The following is a 12,652-nucleotide window of genomic DNA, read 5'->3' on the forward strand; positions in this document are numbered from 1 at the left end:
TGACAATATAGTAAGCACACTATGTCAGCTTTCAGTAGACAGATGCATATAAGCATAGACATAACATTAAAAGGCAGACAAGAAAGAAAAGAGGTCATGGAGATTCAGTGGAATCACACTGATTTCTCTTATGCTTTTACTTTATTTGCCTGTCAAGAGATTTCTTCTATGGATAACAAAAAGTGAATCTGAAAGAAAAAAATATGTATTTAATGGAAAATGTTGACTGGTGCCAAGTGTTGTGTAAGTATCGCAGAGAAGAGAAAATGCAGGGCAATGCAATGAGTGGTTTAGGGATTACAAGCATGGTATGTTTTGTTCACACCTTTCAGAAAGCACCCACAACACAGCATAATGCAGCAGAATTGCTGGGTGTAAGCAAAATGGTAGAAGGCCACTTGTATTCAGGTTTTAGTTGAAGGCAAGCTACATGGCCATCTCCAAAACAGTGAAACTGGTTTGATACACGTTTATTCCAAATGCTCAAACAAATGGCATAGCATCTATGACATGTTAGAAAGGCTGCTTGATCAAAATAAGTGGCTCAGTCACTTAAGCGTCCCACTCTTGATTTCAGTTCAGGTGATGATCTCAGGGTTGTGAGATGGAGCCCCACACCAGGCTCCATGCCGGGCATGGAGCTTGCTTAGAATTCTCTCTCTCCCTCTGCCCTTCCACTCACCACCCACTCTGGTCTCTTTCTCAAAAAAAGAAAAAAGAAAGAAAGTGTAACCATACACTTGACAGATAACAGTACTGGCATAGAACCCAAGTTGCTTGTGGAAAAATAGCTGATTTACTGGAAACCTTTGAAGAAGTCATCTTGAAAGCACAAGTATTTTGGACTCCACATGCTGTAAGGTCCTGCTGTCCTTCCACTCCAGAGCTGTGTGTGCAATGAGGGCTGAAATGCAGACAGAATCTGAGACAATTTTTTAAAAATATTGAATGCTGGTCACATTGCTTCAAGGCACAGTATTAGACTAAAGATTTAAGAATAAAGTTTTCTCAAGCACTTGTAGGGAACCACAAGTGCATGGGGAAATATTAGAAATTTAAAAATGAAAGTGAAGGTGATCATTGCAATCCTGTGTCTTCGCTTGTGTTCTTCAGAAGGCAAAGCCCAAGGTCCAGGCTTCTGTGCCAGAACCTCATCAAGGTATGTGACCTCAGGTGGCAGAGGTGAGGGATGGGGTGGTAAACAGGGAGGGAGCAAGGAGTACAAGGGTGCTCTGTGGCCCCTGCGATGGGTATTGGAAGCTGAGGTGTTTCTTAGGATTGTCCATCTGGGGGTTAGATGAATATTTAACTACACCAGCTGCTCTCTCCCATTGGTCAAATCTCCTCCCACTGGACACCGAGTCCCCTGCATTTGCAGCTTACACAAGTGTGGGTGTCTTGTGTGAAGGAAGCATCCTGGGCTAGGTGGTGAGAGGCATGGCCCTGAGCCGGACCAGGTGCCACCAGACTGCACCTGTTGTGAGGTGGACTGGAGCCCCCAGCAGAAAAAGCTGAGATTGGAATTGGCTCTTAAGAGGTATTTAGATAGTCAGCTTCTGAGAATACTGTTCCAAAGGCATCTTTTTCAAACACTGCTCAGTGAAATTGCATTATAACTGGTGATGGTATCTTTAATTCCAGGAGTTGAGGAAGAGATAAATCTTGGTTGATGACCACGAGAGATAAAGAAAGGAAAGTTTAGTAATTTGGTGATGACGGCACTTCCATGGGCACTTCCCCCCAAATGGCACAGCAAACACAAAACCTTCCACCTCCACCAACCTCGGTTGGAGGCAGTAACTGTATAGCATCTTAATGTGCCACGTACTGACCACAGGAGCCACGGAACACTGATGGTGCAGAGGAGTGATTATCTCTGCACTATGATGTCAGACTTTAAGAAGTAGAGCACTCATTTTGAAGAATACAACTGGAGTGATAATTATACGTTTTGATTTGCTCTTCAATCTCAGCATTTTTTTTTTTTTAGCAATTTTATTCTTTGGTGATGCCCATCCATTCAGGCCTTAGATATGGCTAGGTATTGAGTCTCAGCTAACACTGGACCATTCAGCATTTACCTAGAAGGTGCAGTTGGTTGGCTTCTAATTTAATATTATCCTAATAATCTAATAATATTTTAGTGACCTTACTGGGCACTGTTTGCTTGGTGTTTGGGCTACTGAGAACCATGTGGTCAAGTGTGTGTTCATCTCCGTCAATTGTCGGGGCCTTCGTCAAGTGGGCAATAATGAATTCTGTTATGGCTTAATCTCACTCTCCTACTTTTATTTTCTTTTTGCTCTCATTTCCTCATCTAGTAACACCAAATACCTTAAAAGTACTTTTTGTGAAAATTGTAACAATGTATCATTACGAAATACCTCTCCCCACTCCTGCACATGCCACTGAGCCAACCACTGGCACTCCTACTGGCCATTTCTCCTGGAGCTTACCTACTTCATGTATCATGGTGTATCAATTTTAGACATTTTTTTTTATTGATTTCCTGTTCTTGTAGATGAGGGTTTTGCTCCCTCTCACTTCCTTCCCCTCCCTGCCCCTTCTCAGTAGGGTTATTTTCCAGTTTCTGGTTGAGTCAATACTTAGCATTCACGTTATTATGACTACATTAATAACATTCACTGTGGAGCCAATGTGTTGTGTTCCTGGAATTGGTAGCAAATTCTTCCCCACCCCCTCCCCAAACTGATAAGGGTTTTTTTTGGCACCTGTCACTACTTTTCCAAAATGATCCAATTTGATCTATTATTGCCTAGCAATAATTTTTCAGAGTGCTCAAACCTCACAAATTCTATGTTATTTCTCAAGACTGATCTGGACGGATCGCTCCAGGGGTCCTGAAGTTCCCTTTGCTGCTCTCCTACGTTGAACCCCATTTCTGGGATCCTGGGACCCTCTCTTTCTCACTTACTCCCTCACATTGCTGAAGCATATATGTTGTCTCTTCTTGAGAAATGTTCAAGTCCTTACATGTCTCAAGGTATCTGTTCTCTCCCTTCATACTTGATTCTTTACTTGGGCTCTGAATAGATTTCCAGTTTGAACACAACTTTGTCTGAACACTGCGCAGTCGCTGCCCCACCATCTTTCATCAGTCAGCATTGTTGAGGGTCTGACACTAGGTACATTTCAGTCCCCCCCCTTTTTAAAAGGATTTTATATATTTATTTGACAGACAGAGATTACAAGTAGGCAGAGAGGCAGGCGGAGGGGCAGGGGGAAGGCAGGCTCCCTGCTGAGCCGAGAGACAGATGCGGGGCTCGATTCCAGGACCCTGGGATCATGACCTGAGCCAAAGGCAAAGGCTTTAACCCACTGAGCCACACAGGCACCCCTCAGTTCCTTTTTATTGCCCATTTCTTTTTCTTGTTAAAAGCTCTCAATGGACATGTCTATCTGTGCTGTTCTAGAAGTTCATAAGGGTGTATTTGGAGAGAGTCCATGTCTATTTATTGAGCTGGGCACCTGGTGCCCCCCTCATTCAAGAGAGTGCCGTACTTCTGTTCTGGAAACTTCTCCTGGCTCACTATTACCAAGGTGACATGATAATGTGCTTTACAGCGTTTGTTTTTTTTTTTTTCCTATTCTATTCCAAACTCCTTTTGTCAAATTTTGGACACCATCCTACATGCCACCCCCTCTTCTTTCCTATGACCAACTTCTGATTTTTTCCTTTTTTCTCTTATTGCACAGTGGCTAAGCATGTGGACTCTAAAGCCAGGTTTTGGTTCTGATTATTACTATTGTCTGTTCAGTTTGTTTTTCTACTCAGCTTTATCTTTCAAGCCTTTTGTTAACTTTTTAAATACAGTTTCTAACATTATAATTTTATTTTCCAAGAATGTTTTCCAATTTCTTTTTTTTTTTTAAGATTTATTTATTTATTTGAGAGACAGTGTGTATGCACACATACAGAGGGGGAAGGCACAGAGGGAGAGGGAGAGAATCTCAAGCAGACTCCACGCTGAGTGCAGAGTCCTGCCCTCAGAGGGGTTCCATCTCATGACCCCAAGATCATGACCTGGCTGAAACCAAGAGGTGGAGGCTTAACCAACTGAGTCACCCACGCACCTTATGTTTTCCAATTTGTACCTACCTGCCTACCTAGTTATCTCTCTCTCTCTCCCTTTTATCTTTGCTTTAGAAATCCAACCCTTTTTTTCCTTCTGAAAATGTATATTATGTGATTTTGTGTTTTTGTTTGTTTGTTTGTTTGTTGTTATACCTTCGTATTTCTCTCTCCTCTGAGTTCCTAGTGGCTCTCTTCTGTGTAGGCAGTTGTCTTCAAATGTCTGCGTTCCATTTATATTTAAGATGCCACACCACCACTGATTAAAAGCACTGAGTGGGTGGGTTTGTCCCCTGCTGGGCTTTACCATGGGTGATGGGGAGCTGATCTTTATGTTGGGGGACCCCTTGAACATCAGTACTTGTAGGTGTCTTTCTCTGGGGTCATTTGTTTCTGCAGAGAAGAATCCTCTAACCTCCTAGTTGAGGGGCTAATGCCTGACTGCAGAGTTTTTAAAGGTGGGACTGAAGAAGGGGGCTGGCAGTCTCAATATTTGGCACAAGGTCCATTTGGGAAAGACTGGGCCCGAGTCTCAATATAGTAAAGCTCTTCCTCAAAGATATGTGGTTTCAAGAGGCCCTGGCTTTATGAAGACTCATTTCTGAGAATTTGAAGAAACCATATTCTCTACTAAAGTAACTCCAGATTGGTCTGGCTTTTTTTTTTTTTTCCAGAACTGAAAATTTCTTGAGTAAGACATGATTTAATTTCTGGGGTTCCTATGATAAACAAGCCCTTCAGTCCTAATTACCACCCTTTTCAGACAGCTTTTATATTGGTAAGACCTGTTGTTTCTGGCAGATAAAACATGCAGGCTTTGTTATGTTCTCTACCTCAAGGTCAAAGTTGTATTTCAATTATAGCCCCTCCCACTTACCATTCTAGATGACTTGTGTTCTGTGCTCTAGAGAGAATGAGAGTGAGGTAGATTGGCCAGAACCAATGAGGTGGAGATAATATGCTCTAGTCTTCCTCTAAGTTATTCCAAGGGATCCCTGACCTTTCACACTGACCTAGCATGAACGAGTGTTTGGTCCAAGTCTATATTAGTCTAATCAGCTAACTCTTAGAACCCCAGACATTGAACTCAGTACTTCTGATGAGTGCACACATCCATAAATTCAGCTCAACTCAAAATTCTACTCTGCCCACTTTTATTTAGCACTCCAAATCCAAACCCAGATATTTTTGATATAAACGATTAAACAATTTCTCTAATTTCTTCTGGAATTTTCTTCCCGACTCTGATTTTGCATTTTATTTTCTGGCCTATGTGAAATTAAAATCCTATGGAGCCCAAGCATGAGGAGTGCACCATGGGGTGAACTGTTAACTTTATCGTTTTAAGGACAAGAGGAGAGAGAGAGCTGTAGGAGGCAGTGAACCAGAAGGCAATGGAGGATGGACGTTTCCCAGGCCCTCGGCCTCCTTCCAGATATCCCCATTCCCCCCAGGTTCTCTGTTTGTCTCCACGCATACTCTAAGAGTCACACATGTTTTTTGGCCAATGTGCACATTCAATGCATATTATAATTAAGACACCTGCCAATTTAGGCTCTCCACTGGTTTCCAACATTCTTAACCAGGCAGCTGCAAGTAATAGAGTTTCTTTCCAACATGGTCCCAGAAAGGCTCTAAGTTTTACTCTAACTTGAAGATTAAAATTTCAGTGTTTGGGGTATTTCCCCCCTTACTTAAGGTGCTTGGTGCTTTCGGAAACACCCATCCTACCTTCTGGTTCTGCCAGGCTTCATCCTCTTTAGATTGGTGAATGATGACATCTTCCTGCCTCCCCCCCCCCCCACATCACCCACTGCTGGCCGGGCTCTGTCATTGGTGGTTGACTAATTGTTTCATTACCAGATCACATAGGTTGCCACCTTCCCACTCGGGGACATCGGTACGAACTTCACCTCTGTGGAAGTCTCTTGTCTGCAGCCTGCTCCCTAGCATTCACTTCCACCTCCATTAATTTTCTTAATGGATAAACAGCCCCAGCTTCAGCTACAAATGACTGCATGGGTATGGTCTGGACAACTACCACAAAGGAAAAAGGAAGGGAAGGAAGGGCCACCTGGCCTCAGGAGATCATGCAGCCTCTCTCTGGGCATGAAAGGATCAATCCTTCTCAATAGAGTTTTCGAATTCCAAGTGGCCTTGCTTATGTCAGGCTAGGGTCAAAAGCCCTTGAATCAAACAAATCAAGAGGACCTGAGAGGATCCTGGCAATGGTCATCATGAGCCAGGCAGACAACCCGCACCCCCCCCCACCGCCCCCACCGTTTGTGTCTGGTGCAGTTTTGCCGCTGACAGGGCACATTCACACCTGTAGCTTTAAGTTCTTAATTCAAGCCTCCCACTGTCTTTGCTTCCAGACCTCTCACTCCTAATCTTCCCAATTTCTCCATTCCATACCCACTGTTAGTCTTTGCTCCCTAAATATTTCCCCTCATCCCAAGGCGCTCTTGCTTAGACACTTTCCCCAGCTCTCCTCGGGGTTTGGCTTCCTGCCTTTAAGATGCCATCTCCTGCCTCCTTCTCCAGGAAGTCCTCCCAGAATGCTTATTGACACCCTATTTTTTTCTCTTTTTGCCAACTTCTTTTCCTACGTTATATATCGTATCCTGTGTCACGCACGGTGCCTACAGGAAACAGCTGACATATTCAAATTGGGCAATTTGAGGAGAGTTTTAAAAAAAAGGTCCATTTACAAAGGCAACAGCAGGTGAGTGGAGACTGCAAACCCGCGCCCCCCGCCCAAGTAAGATGAGTAGTAGCGGAGCTCATTACCAGCTGTAAAGGGGTAAAGGGTGGGGGAAACCATGTAGAGAGGTCCACCAAGGGTGGTTGGGGTTCACCTGGCTCCCAGTGCTGCTTCAGGAGGGACTGGAGGGAATAAACACTCAGACCTCACTCTGCCCCTTTCTTCCAACCTCCTGCAGGGGCTCCCAATGGGATCAATCCAGACAGCAAGATAGAGTGTTGGCCACCTCCATGCAGGGCAGCTTCTCGGACACAGGGCAGGGTGGAGAAAGGTACAGAGTGGATCCAAGAGCATTGGCCAGGACGTCCTGTACATTCTTTGATTAGATAGAGCATTATCTTCTCGCGGCCAGCCACCAAGCCTTTGTTTTATCTTTCCTTTCACTGCCTCTTCCGCCCCCACCCCCATAAAGACTAGGACGCTGTAGATATTCCGTAAAAGTGACCAGCTGGGGTTTGGGAGATGAACGGCCTCCAGACTGAACAACACAGCATGGGCTCCATCCATTCTCCCTCGCCCTGGGCCACAGGTGCTGCTGTTGTGATCATTAGATTTCAGAACACAGATGGGACCACACACACCAGCAGCCGCGGGTCTCTGGGTATTAAAAGATCCAGCACAGGCACTAGCAATTTTGTTTCCACCCGGCAAACAGCTGCATGTTTCATCAGGAGCAGGCTCTGCTATTCTCTTTTTCTCTGTTCTCTTTTATTCACATGCGTTTTTGACATACGCATATCGTTAGGCTTGGGCTTGGCCCTCTGGAATAAGATTTGGATTTTGGTTTGGGAGGAGGTGGTGGAATTTCGTAAGTCTTGAACTATAAACAGTTTGCCAGCATCTACATCAAGGAGCTAGGTTTAGCCCAGATCATAATAAATCAGCCCCAGTTTTCCTTTCTGGGGCACTCACTGCATTGCACAATTCCTAGGGATGTAAATGGCATCCCCTAACTTTTTGCCGCACAGTTAGACCACATCAGATGGAGGCATTCCTGAGTTTCTTGCTGTAATATCCAGCCTAGCACACAGACATTCTTCCCCGCTAACGGAATGAACCCACGGGGCCGGCTGCGCCTCCCGCATGGGCGGACGCCCCCTGGTGTTCATATTTCCCACTGCACCTGTGACCGAAGCCTGTGTTAGCATGCCGGGAAAGCTTGAGCTTCTGCTTATGGGGGTCAATTTGCCAGGGCCCCGAAGTAAACCAGGAAAAATTTTGTCCTCTCTGAAAACTGAGAGTCTTTCCTCAGTTCCAAAAGTTTAGATTGCAAGAGGCAGCCATTCTGTGTATAGCACTGGGGCAGTGGTCCGTGGACCCTAAGGACGCTGGATCCCATACTCCGAGCCTTTTTAATCTGCATGACTCATCTCAAGGTCTGGTGGGTGCCACTGGCCTCATTCTTATAGGCTTGAGGTGAGACACGGGCACCCATCTGTCTCCCTCTCTTCCCCTACAGGGGAGGGGGCACCAGCAGCCTTCTACAAAGAACCCCTTTTCTTTTTTTTTTTATATAATTTTTTATTTTTTATAAACATATATTTTTATCCCCAGGGGTACAGGTCTGTGAATCACCAGGTTTACACACTTCACAGCACTCACCAAAGCACATACCCTCCCCAATGTTCATAATCCCACCCCCTTCTCCCAAACCCCCTCCCCCCAGCAACCCTCAGTTTGTTTTGTGAGATTAAGAGTCACTTATGGTTTGTCTCCCTCCCAATCCCATCTTGTTTCATTTATTCTTCTCGTACCCACTTAAGCACCCATGTTGCATCACCACTTCCTCATATCAGGGAGATCATATGATAGTTGTCTTTCTCTGCTTGACTTATTTCGCTAAGCATGATACGCTCTAGTTCCATCCATGTTGTCGCAAATGGCAAGATTTCATTTCTTTTGATGGCTGCATAGTATTCCATTGTGTATATATACCACATCTTCTTGATCCATTCATCTGTTGATGGACATCTAGGTTCTTTCCATAGTTTGGCTATTGTGGACATTGCTGCTATAAACATTCGGGTGCACGTGCCCCTTTGGATCACTACGTTTGTATCTTTAGGGTAAATACCCAATAGTGCAATTGCTGGGTCATAGGGCAGTTCTATTTTCAACATTTTGAGGAACCTCCATGCTGTTTTCCAGAGTGGCTGCACCAGCTTGCATTCCCACCAATAGTGTAGGAGGGTTCCCCTTTCTCCACATCCTCGCCAGCATCTGTCATTTCCTGACTTGTTTATTTTAGCCATTCTGACTGGTGTGAGGTGATATCTCATTGTGGTTTTGATTTGTATTTCCCTGCTGCTGAGTGATATGGAGCACTTTTTCATGTGTCTGTTGGCCATCTGGATGTCTTCTTTGCAGAAATGTCTGTTCATGTCCTCTGCCCATTTCTTGATTGGATTATTTGTTCTTTGGGTGTTGAGTTTGCTAAGTTCTTTATAGATTCTGGACACTAGTCCTTTATCTGATATGTCGTTTGCAAATATCTTCTCCCATTCTGTCAGTTGTCTTTTGATTTTGTTAACTGTTTCCTTTGCTGTGCAAAAGCTTTTGATCTTGATGAAATCCCAATAGTTCATTTTTGCCCTTGCTTCCCTTGCCTTTGGCGTTGTTCCTAGGAAGATGTTGCTGCGGCTGAGGTCGAAGAGGTTGCTGCCTGTGGTCTCCTCAAGGATTTTGACGGATTCCTTTCTCACATTGAGGTCCTTCATCCATTTTGAGTCTATTTTTGTGTGTGGTGTAAGGAAATGGTCCAATTTCATTTTTCTGCATGTGGCTGTCCAATTTTCCCAGCACCATTTATTGAAGAGGCTGTCTTTTTTCCATTGGACATTCTTTCCTGCTTTGTCGAAGATTAGTTGACCATAGAGTTGAGGGTCTATTTCTGGGCTCTCTATTCTGTTCCATTGATTTATGGGTCTGTTTTTGTGCCAGTACCATGCTGTCTTGATGATGACAGCTTTGTAATAGAGCTTGAAGTCCGGAATTGTGATGCCACCAATGTTGGCTTTCTTTTTCAATATCCCTTTGGCTATTCGAGGTCTTTTCTGGTTCCATATAAATTTTAGAATTATTTGTTCCATTTCTTTGAAAAAGATGGATGGTACTTTGATAGGAATTGCATTAAATGTGTAGATTGCTTTAGGTAGCATAGACATTTTCACAATATTTATTCTTCCAATCCAGGAGCATGGAACATTTTTCCATTTCTTTGTGTCTTCCTCAATTTCTTTCATGAGTACTTTATAGTTTTCTGAGTATAGATTCTGTGTCTCTTTGGTTAGGTTTATTCCTAGGTATCTTATGGTTTTGGGTGCAATTGTAAATGGGATTGACTCCTTAATTTCCGTTTCTTCTGTCTTGCTGTTGGTGTAGAGAAATGCAACTGATTTCTGTGAATTGATTTTATATCCTGACACTTTACTGAATTCCTGTATAAGTTCTAGCAGTTTTGGAGTGGAGTCTTTTGGGTTTTCCACATATAGTATCATATCATCTGCGAAGAGTGATAATTTGACTTCTTCTTTGCCGATTTGGATGCCTTTAATTTCCTTTTGTTGTCTGATTGCTGAGGCTAGGACCTCTAGTACTATGTTGAATAGCAGTGGTGATAATGGACATCCCTGCTGTGTTCCTGACCTTAGCGGAAAAGCTTTCAGTTTTTCTCCATTGAGAATGATATTTGCGGTGGGTTTTTCATAGATGGCTTTGATGATATTGAGGTATGTGCCCTCTATCCCTACACTTTGAAGAGTTTTGATCAGGAAGGGATGCTGTACTTTGTCAAATGCTTTTTCAGCATCTATTGAGAGTATCATATGGTTCTTGTTCTTTCTTTTATTGATGTGTTGTATCACATTGACTGATTTGCGGATGTTGAACCAACCTTGCAGCCCTGGAATAAATCCCACTTGGTTGTGGTGAATAATCTTTTTAATGTACTGTTGAATCCTATTGGCTAGTATTTTGTTGAGTATTTTAGCATCTGTGTTCATCAAGGATATTGGTCTATAGCTCTCTTTTTTGGTGGGATCCTTGTCTGGTTTGGGGATCAAGGTGATGCTGGCCTCATAAAATGAGTTTGGAAGTTTTCCTTCCATTTCTATTTTTTGGAACAGTTTTAGGAGAATAGGAATTAGTTCTTCTTTAAATGTTTGGTAGAATTTCCCCGGGAAGCCGTCTGGCCCTGGGCTTTTGTTTGTTTGGAGATTTTTAATGACTGTTTCAATCTCCTTACTGGTTATGGGTCTGTTCAGGCTTTCTATTTCTTTCTGGAAGAACCCCTTTTCAAATATCTCCCTATTTTCATCAATGCAATCTCTTTGTTCCCAATATAGTTGGCCAGGGGGGTCCTATAGAGTCATAAAACCTGTTTTTACAGTTCCTGTGTAAGTTCTGCTTATACTCTGCTTTGCAATACAGCACCTATGGAGTTCTGCTGTCTCAGTAAATCTTTCAGTGTGCCATCCTAGTACACATGCCAGCCTTTTGCGTTGGAGACCAACACTGGGCCACTACACCCCCTAACCCTATGTTGTGTATGGAGCCGCTCTGGCTAAATAGGCCCTTACAGTGTATTTTGAACAGCTTCCAGGGTCAAGGTCGGACTAGCCTGGGCATTTAAGCAGCTTATATACAGGACTCATATCTCAAGTCCTCCCCCACAATCTGGTCTCCCTTGTCATGGCATGGTCTATCAGACCCCCAGATCCTGTGCAGCAGTGTGGATGTTCGGGGTCAGGGAGATTCTTCTGTATAGGACAAGGAGATAAATCATTTTAGGATCTGCAGGCAGTACAGTATCTGCCACAATTCTTCCACTCTTTCATCATCATGCAAAAGAACCACAGATAATTTATAAGCCTAAGAGCATGGCTGTCTTCCCATGGAACTTTATTTACAGAGCGGGCAGTGGGCTGTGTTTGGCTCATGGGTCACAATTCACGGACCCCTGGAAGAGATCGGTGGATGGAGAAAGACGACCATAACCATACTGGGAACTTACCTGGGTGGAAATGGAAGAAAATGCTGGTGAATTTCTTGTAAACCACAGCTATGAAGGACAGGAACCTGCTTTGTTAAGCATCAGACTTTCGAACTTTAGCTCTGGAATTTGAAAGAAATCTCAGAAACTCAAACTGGAAAAGGATCATCTTTTTTAAACTAGTAGAGTGTGATGCTCGGCATGAAGGAGGAGGCGCAGGGAAGTCAGCGCTGAGGTGTGTCCAAGGCCACCTGCCATTGTTAAGGTCACCCCAGGCTTGCAGCAGAAGGTTCTCCCTACTGTACTTTTGCGCCTTTGTGCCGTCCCACAAATTGACCCACCTGTCTGGACACCACTCTCAGGCCCACCCGTTGTTTTATGGAAAAGTTGTTAACAAACCTGTTCAGAAATGCAGCCAATGTGTTATTCCTCAAGCCTTCTCTGAGTGCACCCATCTGGCTTCCAACCACCAGCAGCCACATTGCGTTGCCTGGGAGATTTCTGCAAAGCCGGAAGGACTTCTCGGCCAGAGCCAGTCAGGCCAGAACTGCCTGGGGAATTACCCTCCCCCCACCCCTAATGAGTCCCTGCCATTAGCCAATGACTGCCAGGGATGCAGTATAAATACCCAACCTCTTCGTGCCTCCAGTGGGATTGCCAAGTGTGAGTTACACTGTTGCCAGGAGTTTTCTAGTGGTTTTGAGTTCCAGTCACTGCCAGTGGAAGTACTTCATAATGAACCCTTTGATGGTATCTTTCCTGTTTCTGTCTTACTTCCCCGCGCTCCCTACTGGATTTTCCTGCA

General features: G+C 44.1%; 1 long non-coding RNA gene across 1 annotated transcript; it reads right to left on the minus strand.

Moving 5' to 3' along the window:
• Positions 1–455: 455 nt before the first annotated feature.
• LOC309841184 lies at positions 456–12,381 on the minus strand. The gene is made up of 3 exons (XR_014299017.1): positions 12,247–12,381; positions 11,869–11,969; positions 456–904 (listed from the first exon to the last, which is right to left on the minus strand). It is a non-coding gene; the product is annotated as an uncharacterized lncRNA (long non-coding RNA).
• Between the last annotated feature and the right edge of the window lie 271 nt (positions 12,382–12,652).

Source organism: Mustela nivalis, assembly GCF_964662115.1.
Source record: "Mustela nivalis genome assembly, chromosome: 1".
Taxonomy (NCBI): Eukaryota; Metazoa; Chordata; class Mammalia; order Carnivora; family Mustelidae; genus Mustela; species Mustela nivalis.